Source organism: Salvelinus sp. IW2-2015, linkage group LG18, assembly GCF_002910315.2.
Source record: "Salvelinus sp. IW2-2015 linkage group LG18, ASM291031v2, whole genome shotgun sequence".
NCBI lineage: Eukaryota > Metazoa > Chordata > Actinopteri > Salmoniformes > Salmonidae > Salvelinus > Salvelinus sp. IW2-2015.
This window is the reverse complement of record NC_036858.1, coordinates 31564065-31579161: the sequence shown is the minus strand read 5'-3', so window position 1 is coordinate 31579161 and position 15097 is coordinate 31564065.

Here is a 15097-nt window from a genome sequence, read left to right as displayed (position 1 = left end):
CATGGGCCGTGCAAAGAGGGTGATTGCGGTAGAGAATGAGGAGTCTGATGAGGAGGTTTAAATTGATTAAAATGACTAAGCATATGATAGGTTTACAAAACCTTCAAATGTACTTTTATGTTTGATCCTTTAAGTACATTTAATAGCAAATACTTCAGTATAATTTTGAGTTCAAGACTTCTTCAGTTGTATTCAGGCTGGGAAATTAAATCTAGCCACAGCCAAAATTAATTAAAGTCTCTATTTTACCTGTATTTTATCAGGGTATTTCTACTCAAAGTAAAGGATTTGTAGACCTGCTAACCCTGTTTCCCCTATGTATCAGGAGAGCACCAGTTCTATGTCCAATGCACTTCTCATAATAGTATCTTACCATTGTTGTTGCCCTGTTTTGACTTCTACATACTGTTATTCATTGTTATTCATTGTATCTGTTATGTTTTGTTTATTTCATTGTGTGCCCACTGTTTGGCGTTATTGCACTCTGTACAGCACTTTTGGTCAACTACAGTTGTTTTAAAATGTGCTCTACAAATAAACTTGATTTGATTAAACGTTGATCAATATATTAAAATAATTTTGTTTCAAATTTAGCTCTGGCCTCTTCTTTAAGTTTGTATTCAACATCATAACTTATCGTCTCAATGAAATGTACTGAAATGAATGTATGTGTGACACAAAAAGGCAATTTATTCTTTTGACCGGTAAAAATATGCTTGGCTGGTGGATTTTTTCATCTACCAGTCCCCTTGGCAGGTGAGCCAAGAAGTTAATTTCGGACACTGCCCACACACCCACCTTGGCCTTAAAGGCATTGACAGCGCTGATCATGTGTACCACGTCTTTGTCTTTTCCCTGAAGCTCATAGTTGAGCTGGTTCAGTTTTGCTGAGGAAACCTCAGTCGAGCAGCCATGCATCATCAGACAGTTCCTCATGCTCCTCATTTCGTGACTCCAGAAATTATTTGATCTCGGGCAGCAAGTCAACAAATCGCTGCAGTACTTTCCCGGCGACTCAACCATCTTACACAAGCGTGGAGAATCAAGTCACCGTATGCGGCATCAAGCTCATCTAATAAAGATTTAAACAAGCGGTGCTGAAGTCCTTTTGCGCGAATCGAATTAACAATCATAACGACAAGTGTCATGACATGAGACAAGTCCACTACTTTACTAGCTAGTGCTTGCTGATGGATCACACAGTGATACTTCAAAAACTCGGGGAAATCGGGATCACGACAACGCAATGCAACGAAGCCCGAATGCACCCCACGCATTGCCCGGTGCCTCGTCTGTAGTGATCGCTACCAGCTTATGAACGGTAATGTTGTTATCATGCACATAACGTTTAAACTCGTTGTAAATGTCCCCACCTCTTATCCTCCCTTTAAATGGTAAAAAGGTGAGAATAGCCTCCTTTGTAGTTGAATCCTTAAAAGCCATGCCAACAAACACCATCAGCTGTGCAGTGTCTGTCATATCCTGGTATTTGTCAAATTGCAGCGAAAAGAAAGCGAAAAGTCCTTGAGCACTTGTTGATTCACGTCCTCCGATAACGACTCTACCCTTCTTGTCACGGTGGCTGGGCCAAGTGGTACACTTCCCATAGCGTTTTTAATGTCCTCTTTGTTTTCGAATTCTTTGAATAACGTCTCGGCGGCAACGGCCATTGCCTCCTTGTATAACTCTCCATCGGTGAACGGTTTCTTATGTTTAGCCAAGAGATGGCTGACACGGAAGGATGCCTCTGTTGCAGCCTTACTGTTAGCTGTCGGTTTGGTAAAAAGCGACTGCTGTGCTTTCAATATAGACTTGAGCTCGTCAACTTTCTTTGAACGAAGCGTGCTCTTTAGCGGGTAGGTTTCTTTGAACTTGGGGTGGATGGTGTTGTGGTGCCCCTCCATGTTACCCCTTTTTGCAAGCGCTACAGCCTGGTGACAAATCAGGCAAAACCTTTTGTCCTTAACTACGGGGAACAGAAAATCGTGTTCCCATTCTACATGAAAATGATACGTTTTTTGCTTTTTCCGTTGTGCCTCCGCCATCATTTTGTTAGCTTGTGTATCGTTAGCTTGATAGCTCGTGAGCATTACAACAAGTCCCTGAGCTTGTTAAGGCGGGAGTTGGGGACGTAAAACCTAGAAACTGTACAGTCGTGGCCAAAGTTTTGAGAATGACACAAATATTAATTTCAACAAAGTTTGCTGCTTCAGTGTCTTTAGATATTTTTGTCAGATGTTACTATGGAATACTGAAGTATAATTACAAGCATTTCATAAGTGTCAAAGGCTTTTATTGACATTTACATGAAGTTGATGCAAAGAGTTGACCCTTCTTTTTCAAGATCTCTGCAATCCGCCCTGGCATGATGTCAATTAACTTCTGGGCCACATCCTGACTGATGGCAGCCCATTCTTGCATAATCAATGCTTGAAGTTTGTCAAAATGTTGTTTGTCCACCCGCCTCTTGAGGATTGACCACAAGTTCTCAATGGGATTAAGGTCTGGGGAGTTTCCTGGCCATGGACCCAAAATATCGATGTTTTGTTCCCTGAGCCACTTAGTTATCACTTTTGCCTTATGGCAAGGTGCTCCATCATGCTGGAAAAGGCATTGTTCGTCACCAAACTGTTCCTGGATGGTTGGGAGAAGTTGCTCTCGGAGGATGTGTTGGTACCATTCTTTATTCATGGCTGTGTTCTTAGGCAAAATTGTGAGTGAGCCCACTCCCTTGGCTGAGAAGCAACCCCACACATGAATGGTCTCAGGATGCTTTACTGTTGACATGACACAGGACTGATGGTAGAGCTCACCTTGTCTTCTCCGGACAAGCAATGCCCCAAACAATCGGAAAGGGGATTCATCAGAGAAAATGACTTTACCCCAGTCCTCAGCAGTCCAATCCCTGTACCTTTTGCGGAATATCAGTCTGTCCCTGATGTTTTTCCTGGAGAGAAGTGGCTTCTTTGCTGCCCTTCATGACACCAGGCCATCCTCCAAAAGTCTTTGCCTCACTGTGCGTGCAGATGCACTCACACCTGCCTGCTGCCATTCCTGAGCAAGCTCTGTACTGGTGCTGCCCTGATCCCGCAGCTGAATCAACTTTAGGAGACGGTCCTGGCGTTTGCTGGACTTTCTTGGGCGCCCTGAAGCCTTCTTCACAACAATTGAACCGCTCTCCTTGAAGTTCTTGATGATCCGATAAATGGTTGATTTTGGTGCAATCTTACTGGCAGCAATATCCTTGCCTGTGAAGCCCTTTTTGAGCAAAGCAATGATGACGGCACGTGATGACGGCAGACTTTGTGAAAATTAATATTTGTGTCATTCTCAAAACGTTTGGCCACGACTGTATTTGATTGGCCAGATATACCCCTCGACCCCCATCACTACACACAGGGCTCACACATGGGGCATTTGAAATTAAATAAATAAATAATAATAAATAAATGAAAACATTTAGACATTTAAGATTTTACTTTCTCTGATTTTGAAAACTCCTCGTGATCGACTTGGAATGCTTCCAAGATCGACTTGTCGGCCGCGATCYACGGGATGGTGACTCCTGCTATAGGGTGTCAGTACATTATGGGAAGTAGGTGAATGTATACTTGCTATGAGTGTCCATGTCAGTGTGCATGTTCATTTTATATATCTGATGGGTGTGTGTGTGTGTGCATGTCTCTCTCTCTTTGTCTTTAATCAGTGCAAGCTATGAGTTCCACTATGCCACGTTCTGTTCAGCTCTGTGTAGTCAAATAAATCGTTTCCACCGACCATCACTCCACACTGCTTTACCTTGCTGATCCTCACGGTACTTCGTCAGCACAGGGACCTCTACTAGACAGACACACACACACACGCACGCATACACACACACACACAGGCACGTACACACACACTCACGCACGCATGCACACTTACACACAACACATACAGATGTAGCCTACTTGCATACACAAATGGACATGCACATACACAGATACAAATCAAATTGTATTTATCACATGCTTCATAAACAACAGCTGTAGACTACAGTGAAATGCTTATTTAAGGGCCCTTCCCAACAATGGAGAGAGAAGAAAGGAGAAATAATAGAAATATTATAACACAAGGAATAGATACACAATGAGTAACAATAACTTGGCTATATATACATGGGGTACCAGTACCGAGTCCATGTGCAGGGGTACGCCGTAATTGAGGTAGATATGTACATATAACTAGGAAACAGGATAGCTAATAAACAGTAGCAGCAGCATGTGTGATGAGTCAAAAGAGTTGCAAAAAGGGTCATTGCAGATAGTTAACCAATAGCAACCTAGACTATTTAGTAGTCTTATGGCTTGGGGGTAGAATCTGTTTAGGGTCCTGTTGGTTCCAGACTTGGTGGATTGGTACCGCTTGCTGTGCTGTAGCAGAGAGAGCAGTCAAGGACTTCGGTGGAGTCTTTGACAATTTTTAGGGCCTTCCACTGACACCGCCTGTTATAGAGGTCCTGGATGGCAGGAAGCTCTGCCCCAGTGATGTACTGGGCTGCATGCGTTAACCTCTGTAGCACCTTGCGGTCGGGTGCCAAAAAGTTGCCATACCAAATGGTGATGGAGCTAGTCAAGATGCTCTCAATAGTGCAGCTGTAGAACTTTTTGAGGATCTGAGAACCCATGACAAATCTTTTCAGCCTCCTGAGGGGGAAGAGGCGTTGTCGTGTATTTTTCACGACTGCGTTGGTGTGTTTGGACCATGATAATTCATTAGTGATGTGGACACAGAGGAACTTGAAGATCTGGACCTTCTCCACTACAGCCCCGTCGATCTGGATTGGGGCATGCTCGGCCCCCCCCATTTCCTGTAGTCCAAGATCAGCTCCTTTGTCTTGCTGACGTTGAGGGAGAGGTTGTTGTCCTGGCACCACACTAATACATCGTTATTGATACATTTACATTTTCACACATATTTCAATACATTACCAACATGTGGAAAAGGATCAGCGATGACTGTTTGGGAGAATGTGTGCATGCCCGCATGTGTGTGTGCCTGTGTGACTGTTCGTGTTCGTGTGTGTATGATGGGGTCCGTATGTGTGAAGGGCAGTGTAGTAATAAAGAGAAGAAAGGAGCTCTTTGTGACAGCTGCCGCACAAGGGGCACAGTGTGATGATGCGTACGTGCCCCCAAGTTGACCTTTGGCCTCTAATATACGCTAATAAGTAGCAGGGGAGAGGACGCTTATCTCACTGGTACAGCATTCCTGAGGGACCTATCACACACACCCATACACTGATGTACGCATGCAGGCATACACGCAGGGACACACACACGTGCATGCGCACACACCTGGAAGCACACACACGCACATGGACAGACACTCACACCATGCTTATTCACTCAATGTGTGCCACTAGCAAAACGTACCTGGCCGTGGCTTTGAAAGGTCCATTGTTGTCAATGCATGTTTTTTTATACTAAATTTAACATGACGCTTTCGTTACCAATCATATTCTGGGCTCATAAATTATACCAGAGTGAAGTGTTGAGTAAACACACACACACACACACACACACACACACACACACACACACACACACACACACACACACACACACACACACACACACACCACACAGACAGCAGACAACTGTAAAGGTTTAAAATGTTTGTAGCTATATCAGCCCTATATGAGGCGAATCAATCCCTTCTTATAAACCTCTCATCCTCCATCAGTACGATGTCATTATGACCTGCCTCTCTTCATTAAAGGCCTGTCAGAGTGAGGATTCTGATCCCAGATCAGTCGCATGCTTATTAAAGTCCTGTCACACAGAGAGGCTACTGAACAGAGATCAGTGTGTCTTTATTAGTCTAGGCATTCTGAGCAGCACAAAGGCTCCATTGGCCTAATCCTTCGTCAGGGGCAACAGCATTAAGCTGTCAATCAAAGTGGAGGAGAGGTGATTATACACCGCAGGGTAGTTATCTTATATGAGCTCAATAATCACCTCACCCGTTGGAGGTGGCCATGCTGATGCCTGTTGGAACTCCAGTCCATCCACATATTATGGTCACATTGTTCCTTGAGAAATACATGTCTATCCAATGAGTATCGCCTTCTAGAAAAAGTTTTGTGGCTGAAGAGTGTAAATTAGGGCTTTGGCCAGTGAGATAAATAGCAGGCAGATATAACACACGCCTGCTACAACAGACCGGTTTCATATTTAAGTTGTTCCAAGGGCACAGAKCCACACAGAAACAGAGAGACAGACAGAGAGACTGGGCATATTGACAGAGTGTGAGAGAGATATTCAAGGACAGAAGATATATCAGGAAAGACAGAGGGAGACAAGGAGTAGGTTAGGACTGGTGATAGTTGCCTGTGTCTCATTAAGGCTGGTCTCCCTCCAAACACACACACACACATAAAACCTCATCCCTCCATTGCCCTCTGCCCTGCACTGTCCTCCTGCGCTCCCACCAGTCTGTGTTTAACACTAAAAGAGCCAACAGGGGTCAATTGTGACCCCAAGCGGTCAACATTTTTATAATTTATAATTTATCCTTCTGAAAATGTAGGACTTTGTCAAGCAACTATACTGAACAAAAATATAAACACAACATGTAAAGTGTTGGTCCCATGTTTCATGAGCTGAAATAAAATATCCCAGAAATGTTCCGTAAGCACAAAAAGCTGATTTCTGTCAAATGTTGTCTACAAATTTGTTGACATCCCTGTTAGTGAGCATTTCTCCTTTGCCAAAATAATCCATCCACCTTACAGGTGTGGCATACCAAGAAGCTGATTAAACAGCATGATCATTACACAGGTGCACCTTGTTCTGGGGACAATAAAAGGCTAGTCTAAAATGTGCATTTTTGTCACCCAACACAATGCCACAGATGTCTCAAGTTTTGAGGTAGCGTGCAATTGGCATGCTGACTGCAGGAATGTCCACCAGAGCTGTTGCCGGAGAATTGAATGTTAATTTCCCTYCCATAAGCCGCCTCCAACGTTGATTAAGAGAATTTGGCAGTATGTTGTGACCTTTCGGCTCAGGGGGGCCTTCACTTGCTAGCTCCAGGGCCAGAGCAATTTACGGATGCTCTGGGGTAATTCCCACATTTGGGGATCTTATCCGCTGCTAATTACGAGTTAGTCTGGAATTCCACGGAAGTAGTTAACTTTGATTAAAACTTGTACATCATTTGAGGRAGTCCGAATGACAAAATAAAATAGTGGGCTAACAGAGCAAAAAGAGAGTGGCTCACAGTACGGCTACATCCTCGTCACACACAGTCGCATACAAACCCGAAAGTTACCTTACTACGTTACCCATAATGCACTTCGGTGTTTTAAAGCTATACCCCTACTTTACCAACACTACCCCCACTCTGGATGGTGATTAGGCCACTCCAACACTCATACAAAGGCACAACATCCAATGGTTTTCATTTCAGTTACATGGACATTTTTTTCTTCTTTTCAGTCCACAACGTCCTCTGAACTTGTCCTGTTCAGTAATTACTCCACTTGAGGGAGCAAATAGTCTATWCAGTCCATATTCCCTAACTGCCCAAAAGCACATGGAGCGGTGGGCAGCACCATACGAGGGCTGTTGGTTTAAGAGGAGGATACCTAGAGAAAAGGAAGGCAGGTCYGTGGTTCCAGTACCTAGCAGTACATTATGTAGTTCCAGTGTGAATGCAGGACTCCAATTTATCTCTCCTGAAAAAGTAAGAAGGTTAACACTGTTCTATTTCAAGAATGTTACTTTTTGTTTACAAAAATACCCAAACAAAATAACACAGTTCCCAAAACATAAATGGCCCACGTCTCAATGCATAGAATATAAAACTSTCACAATTTACAGTCCCACCTCCTTCTGTGTTTTGTTATTTTTCTATATATATTTTTTAACAACAATAATGCAGCGTTAAGTAAATGCCCTTTTTTTTWATGTCCCAGACAGTTTGTATATAACAGTTCAGTTCAACATCAACACCCAATCACCTAACRGGTTAGGTGGTCTTTAGTTCCTCTTTGGCCTCCCTGTGGGAGTCTGACCCAAAGCAGGGTGAGTAACAGTCCATGTTTGGCCTTGTTGCATTGTGCTACCCCCACTAGACTGAACTCCATCTGGTGTCGCAGACCCACTCACAAAAGAAGTGGTATCAGAAGCAAGATCTGCCTCCTTCTCACTACCATTGTCACTGTTTTGTTCATCCATGAACAGGTTGGGTAGATTCAGATCAGAATTGTGGAGTCCTGCATCCAGATCAGGCGACAAGACCTCTGCAGATTGCCACGCTTCGGCGTGTGTGAACACCCAGCWGTTGTCTAGAGTCGTGCGGCAGTTGTACGGCTTGAGTTTGTCGTGATGAACAACCTTCACCTTTGTTCTCGGACTCTTTTGAATCCGGTAAATCAAGTTGTCCAGCTGTTCCAGTATGAAGTATGCTTTTTGGCACTCTCCACTGACTGACCCAGCGCTTCCCWTGCAATCTGGTGAGCAAGTTCCAATCTATCTCGTAGCTGTGCCACATACTGTGGAGGGGTCTTGGCGTGCTCAGGTTGATGGGTTCTGTTACTTCTTGTCCAAGGAGCATCATGTTTGGAGTGAACCCTGTTGAGCTGTGCTTTGTTGCTCTATAGGCCATCACGGCGAAAGGAATCATGAGGTCCCAGTCCCAATGACAARGATCTGTGGTGGTGGCTAAGATCTTCTGTAGAGAGACATTAAATCTMTCGACTTGCCCGTCCGATTGCGYTCTGAAAGGGGTTGTGCGAGTCTTTTAGATTCCTAACATTTCACGCATTCTTTGGAAGACTTCAGACTCGAAGTTGGAGCCTTGATCACTGTGGAGTGTCTGTGGGGCTCCATAYCGACACACCCATTCAGCTGTCAGAACTTCAGCCACTGTCACGGCTTGATCGTTTGGCAGAAYGTAGGCACCCACCCACTTTGTGAAATAGTCTTGAACCCCCAATATGTAGCGATTGTAGCGTTCTGTCTCGTTCATGTGGCAATTGAGATCAATGGCGATCCTCTCCATGGGTACTCCCACGCGGACAGTTCCCATAGGTGCGTGGGGCTTCCTCGGAGGTCTGGCTTTAGCGTCACAGCTGGTACATGTACGACACCATACTGTGACATCCTCTCTCATTCGGTACCAGTAGTATCTTGTCTGCAGCCGGGCAAGTGTGCGTRCTACACCAAAGTGACTGCCTATTGGGCCGTCATGCTTCTGCTTCATGATGTCTGTCCAGAACACACYAGGTAGGAGTATCTGTGGGTAAAACACTGCGCCTTCGGTACAGTAGAAGCACAGTAAGAGAATGCAGTCCTTGACATACAYTCTCTTCCACTGGCTCCAATAGGCCTTAGTCGCTGGCCCGAAAGGCGACACATCTCCCCACGATGGGCGTTCCTGTCCTTCCTCGAGCCATCTCTTGATTGGGCCTATATCAGAGTCAGCCATCTGAGCTTGACGTAATTCCTCAGTAGTCCATCCATGGAACAGAACAGTGTCACTTGCATCGGTGAGGCAAATCTTTTCCACATCCGAKYTGTCACCTTCACTCTCCCGATGACCCYACTCCACATCGACGGCAGCTTCAGAAACTCCAGGGAGTACAGGCTGTYGGCTGGGGTCTTCCCCTACCCCCACTGAACAGCGCTCCATAGATGTAGCTTCCACAGCGTAATCAGCTATGCTGGAGCCGAAGTCACACTGCACTMCCTGGTGCCTGAAACGGTCATTCTTCTGAGTAGGGTCCTGTATAGTGCAGGGGCAAGTCTGGTGGCAGGGCCTCTTGGAGAGGAAGTCAGCATTTTCATGGTGGTTGGTGTCCTGGATGATGTATGACCTTGAAGTTATACTCCCCAAGCTTCTCGAGCCACCTCGCCAGTTGACCTACTGGTTCCTTCATCCATATGAGCCACCGAAGGCTGCTGTGGTCGGTGCGCACGATGAAGGGTCTTCCGAGCAGGTATTGACAGAAGTGTGTAGTGAACTCCACTACAGCCAGTAGCTCCCTCCATGTGGTAGATATAACAGACTGACCCTAGCCCCCCGACACATAAACTACTGCAGCATAAATACTGGAGGCTGACACAGGAGGGGTCGGYAGACARTGTGGCTGGATATAAACAGGCAGGATATAACCCCACCCACTTTGCCAAAGCACAGCCCCCGCACAGCCCCCACACCATCTTCAACCACCAACTGACCATCCTAAGACAAGGCCGAGTATTGTRACGCTCYTCGTAATCCTCCTCGTCTGAYGAGGAGCAAGGATCGGACCAAAGCGCAGCGTGGTTTGAATACATACTTTAATATATTAAACGAAGACYAACARGAAGAACACTTGACAACTACAAAACAATAAACGACGTGAACAAACGAACGAAAACAGTACCGTGTGGCGAACAAACACAGACACGGCAACAATCACCCACAAACAAACAGTGAGAACAGCCTAKCTTAATATGGTTCCCAATCAGAGACAATGACAAACACKTGCCTCTGATTGAGAACCATATTAGGCCAAACAATAAACCCAACATAGAAACACATAACATAGAATGCCCACCCAGCTCACGTCCTGACCAACTAAACAAGATCTGAACAAAGGAAATAAGGTCAGGAACGTGACAAGTATAGCCATAAAGGATCACCACTTTATTTTAAGAATGTGAAATGTCAGAATAATTGTAGAGAGAATGATTTATTTCACCTTATTTTTCATCACATTCCCAGTGGGTCAGAGTATACATACACTCGATTAGTATTTGGTAGCAAACGTTTCGGGTAGCCTTCCACAAGCTTCCCACAATAAGAATTTTGGCCCATTCCTCCTGACAGAGCTGGTGTAACTGAGTCAGGTTTGTAGGCTCCTTGCTCACACACGCTTTTTCAATTCTGCCACACATCAGGTCAGGGCTTTGTGATGTCCACTCCAATACCTTGACTTTGTTGTCCTTTTAAGCATTTTGCCACAACTATTCTTTGGGCTCACTGTCCATTTGGAAGACCCATTTACGACCAAGCTTCAACTTCCTTACTGATGTCTTGAGATGTTACTTCAATATTTTCCACATAATTTTCTGCCTCATGATGCCATCTATTTTGTGAGTGCACCAGTCCCTCCTGCAGCAAAGGCACCCTCACAACATGATGCTGCCACCCCCGTCTTCACGGGTGGAACTGGTGTTCTTCGGCTGACCAAGCATCCCCCTTTTTCCTCCAACATAACCCCAATGGTCAATTATGCCCAAAACAGTTTCTATTTTTGTTTCATCAGACCAGAGGACATCTCAAAAAGTAAGGTCTTTTGTCCCCATGTGCAGTTTGCCAAACCGTAGTCTGGCTTTTTTTTTTGGCGGTTTTTGGAGCAGTGGCTTCTTCCTTGCTGAGCGGCCCTTTTCAAGGTTACATCGATTATAGTGACTCGTTTTTACTGTGGATATAGATAGTTTGTACCTGTTTCCTCCAGCATCTTCACAAGGTTCCTTGCTGTTGTTTCTGGGATTGATTGCCTTGCACTTTCGCAAACCAAGACGTTCATCTCTAGAGAGAACAGAACGCGTGTCTCTTCCTAGCAGGTCCTATTGACGGCTGCGTGGTCCCAGGTGTTGTTATAACTTGCGTATTATTTTTTGTACAGATGGAACGTGGTTACCAGTTCAGGCATTTGGGAAATTGTCCCAAGGATGAAACCAGACTTGTGGAGGTCTATACAATTTTTTCTGAGGTCTTGAGCTGATTTTTCGATTGTTGCCCATTGGATGTCAAGCAAAGAGGCAACTGGAGTTGAAAAGATAGGCCTTGAAATACATCCACAGGTACACCTCCAATTGACTCAAATGATGTCAATTAGACCTATCAGAAGCTTCTAAAGCCCATGACATCATTTTTCTGGAATTTTCCAAGCTGTTAAAATGCACAGGTCAACTTAGTGTATTGTACCCTTCTGACCCACTGGAATTGTGATACAGTGAATTATATGTGAAATAATCTGTCTGTAAACAATTGTTGGAAAAATTACTTGTGTCATGCACAAAGTAGATGTCCTCACCGACTTGCCAAAACTATAGTTTGTTTAAGAAGAAATTTGTGGAGTGGTTTAAAAACGAGTTTTAATGACTCCAACCTAAGTGTATGTAAACTTCCGACTTCAACTGTATATTCTGAGGAGTATTTCTGTCTGTAATAAAGCCCTTTTGTGGGGAAAAACTCATTCTGATTAGCTGGGCCTGGCTCCAAAGTGCGTGGGCCTATGCATGGCTGCTCTCCTACCCAGTCATGTGAAATGTATTAGGGCTTAATTCATTTATTTCAATTGACTGATTTCCTTAAATTAACTGTAACTCAGTAAAATCATTGAAATTGTTGCAAGTGACATTTAAACTTTTGTTCAGTAAATAAAGTTGACACGATTTCTGTGTTGACATGGAGGAATMAAAAATATTCTCTCTTTTGTATACTAGTAGTACGCCTATATCYCCCATATCGGTGGCCATCTTAGGTCCTACTGGTATGTAAGTTTAGCTGAATCGACATTTTCTCAGCCTTTGAGTACCACAGATGTTCATGACAAGTGGCTATGGGTGAAATGTATCAAAATATCTGTTCAAAACATGAAAAACATCAAATTTGACTATAAATGTGTGAACATTTTAAAATATATGCTATTTTGGGGAATCTAAACCATTTACTTGTGTTACTAAAGGTTAATAKAAATAAAAAGTGTTACCGCTTGACATACAGTGTCTCTGCAATTATTACCAATTTGTGGTAAAAAAAATACTTTTAAGCTAAAATATATGTTGGTGTTTTTAGGGTTAATAAGGGATAATGCTGCAGCTCGGTGAGCACTGTTTCCTACAGGCAGGCTTAAAATACATTTTCTCCTTATTACATGCATGATTTTAACTGATCCCAGAAAAGCAAACACAAGGATTCCCCCTGGGCCGCTCAGATTCAGGCTCAACTGCTGAACTGACAGAATGTGGGGGGAATAAAAGGCGCTGGGGGGGGGGTTACCCTCTCAGCCCTCTGTTCAGCCGTTCACACCGCCTGGTCTGGCCTGGCCTGTCTGCACAATGGCCCTCTTGTTGGAGGAGGAGGAGAGCTATGGAACGTCCTGGACCTCTGGAGCTGGATGAAGCTACTATCTTTACAGAGACACCCTCAATGCACACAAACAGGCACATACAAACACACACACATATTCTGCCCATCCACACCCAATCCTCCTATGGCGTAGTTCCCAGGTACCAGCAGTCAGTCAGTGGTCTCACCTGTGGACAGGAAGCAGTTAACAGAGCAGATGTGTGCGTTTTTGCGTTTGTCTTGGACCCACAGCGACTGAGTCATCAGCCAAACCTCTGCCTCGAAATGGAGAGCAGCAATCCAAACACTGTGGGGTTTATTAAAGCATAATTAAAGTGATTAGCAGAGGTTTTGAAGAGGGAGGCCCTTTCTGGTTTCGAGATTAAATAAAGAGTGAAAACTAGAGTAAATAGCCATGCTGCTCTTTGTTTCCTTTGGTCTTGGCCACGGTGAGCGGGATTAGATCATCAGCAGGTGTCATAGCCTCCTGTCATCTGACAAGGAAAATACAAGAGGGAGAGGACAAGAGCAGCCCGAGAGAGAGCGAGAGGGATGAATGAGAGAGAGAGAGAGAGAGAGAGGAAATAGACAGAGAAAGAGGGAAGATAAATTAGTAAATTAAATTAGTAAGGAAAGTATGGAAGGGATGAGGGAGAGGTAGGGAGAGAGGAAGGGTGAGGGAGAGGCAGGGGAGAGGAAGGGAGAAGAGGAGAGGCAGGGAGAGAGGAAAGGATGAGGGGAGGGCAGGAGAGAGGAAGGGATGAGGGAGAGGGAGGGCATGAAGAGGAAGGAGATGAGGGAGAGGCAGGGAGAGAGGAAGGGATGAGGGAGATTGCAGGAGAGAGGAAGGGATGAGGGGAGGCAGGGGAGAAGGAGGGTCGAGGAAAGCAGGCAGGAGATTGAGGAAGGGATGAGGGAAGAGGTAGGGAGAGAGGAAGGGATGAGGAAGAGGTAGGGCGAGAGGAAGGGATGAGGAAGAGGTAGGGCGAGAGGAAGGGATGAGGGAGAGGCAGGGAGAGAGGAAGGGATGAGGGAGAGGCAGGGAGAGAGGAAGGGATAAGGGAGAGAGGAATGGATGAGGGAGAGGCTAAAGGAATAAGGGGGAAAGTCAGAGAGAAAGAAAGGTAGAGTAAGTGAAAGACAAAAGCAAAATATGAAGTATGAGAGCAGAGACAGAGGCACAGTATTATAGACAACAAAGAATGAGATGAGACTAAGAAGGAAATGAGCTTGAGAGAGAGAAGAAGAAGAGCCCGGTTGGAGAGAAGAAGATATTATGCTTGGGTTGAGTTGGAAAATTCCAGCAAACTGGAGACATGGTTTGATATTTGGATTGCTTCTAGGTGGAGAATTGGTATTGAGCGTTGAGTCTGTGAGACTGAGGTGAATGCGGGAAGAGAAGTTGCCAGGGTAGAGAAGTACCAGGCTGAGCTAATCCAACCCTGTCTAACCACAACCATCACACGTGCCAAACAGTGGGTGGGCACTCAGCGGTGGTAGTGAGGAGGGATGTAGTAGTAAAACTCCTGACACAAGGGTTAAGACCTCCGTGGCAGTTTAAGGCTGTTCTTAACCCCAGGCTTTCCTCCTGCTCAGACACACAAACCATCAGTCCAAGTCCAACAGCCACAATAAAAGAGCCAGACTGGTTGCTGAGTCAGCAGAATGATGGACCCAAACTGGGGCAGTCACTGGGTGTGGCCCTCACAGTGGTATTGGGGAAACAACCAACGAACTGTCCTAAACAGCCTCTGGTACATTCCAGAGAGGAACCATCATCAACCCTGTGGAAAGACTGGACCTAAACTCTGAGAAACAGAGTAGCACAGGCTGCTGGTCAGTTGGCTCTTACCACCTCATCTGGTGAATGAAGACAGATACAATGAGTATAGGACATTCTCTGCAGTATGGAGTTATGTACTTTGAATGTATTGTTATATTGCTAATGAATTTCCATGTCAATTCACTCCCGCTCCCCCTCTCCGGC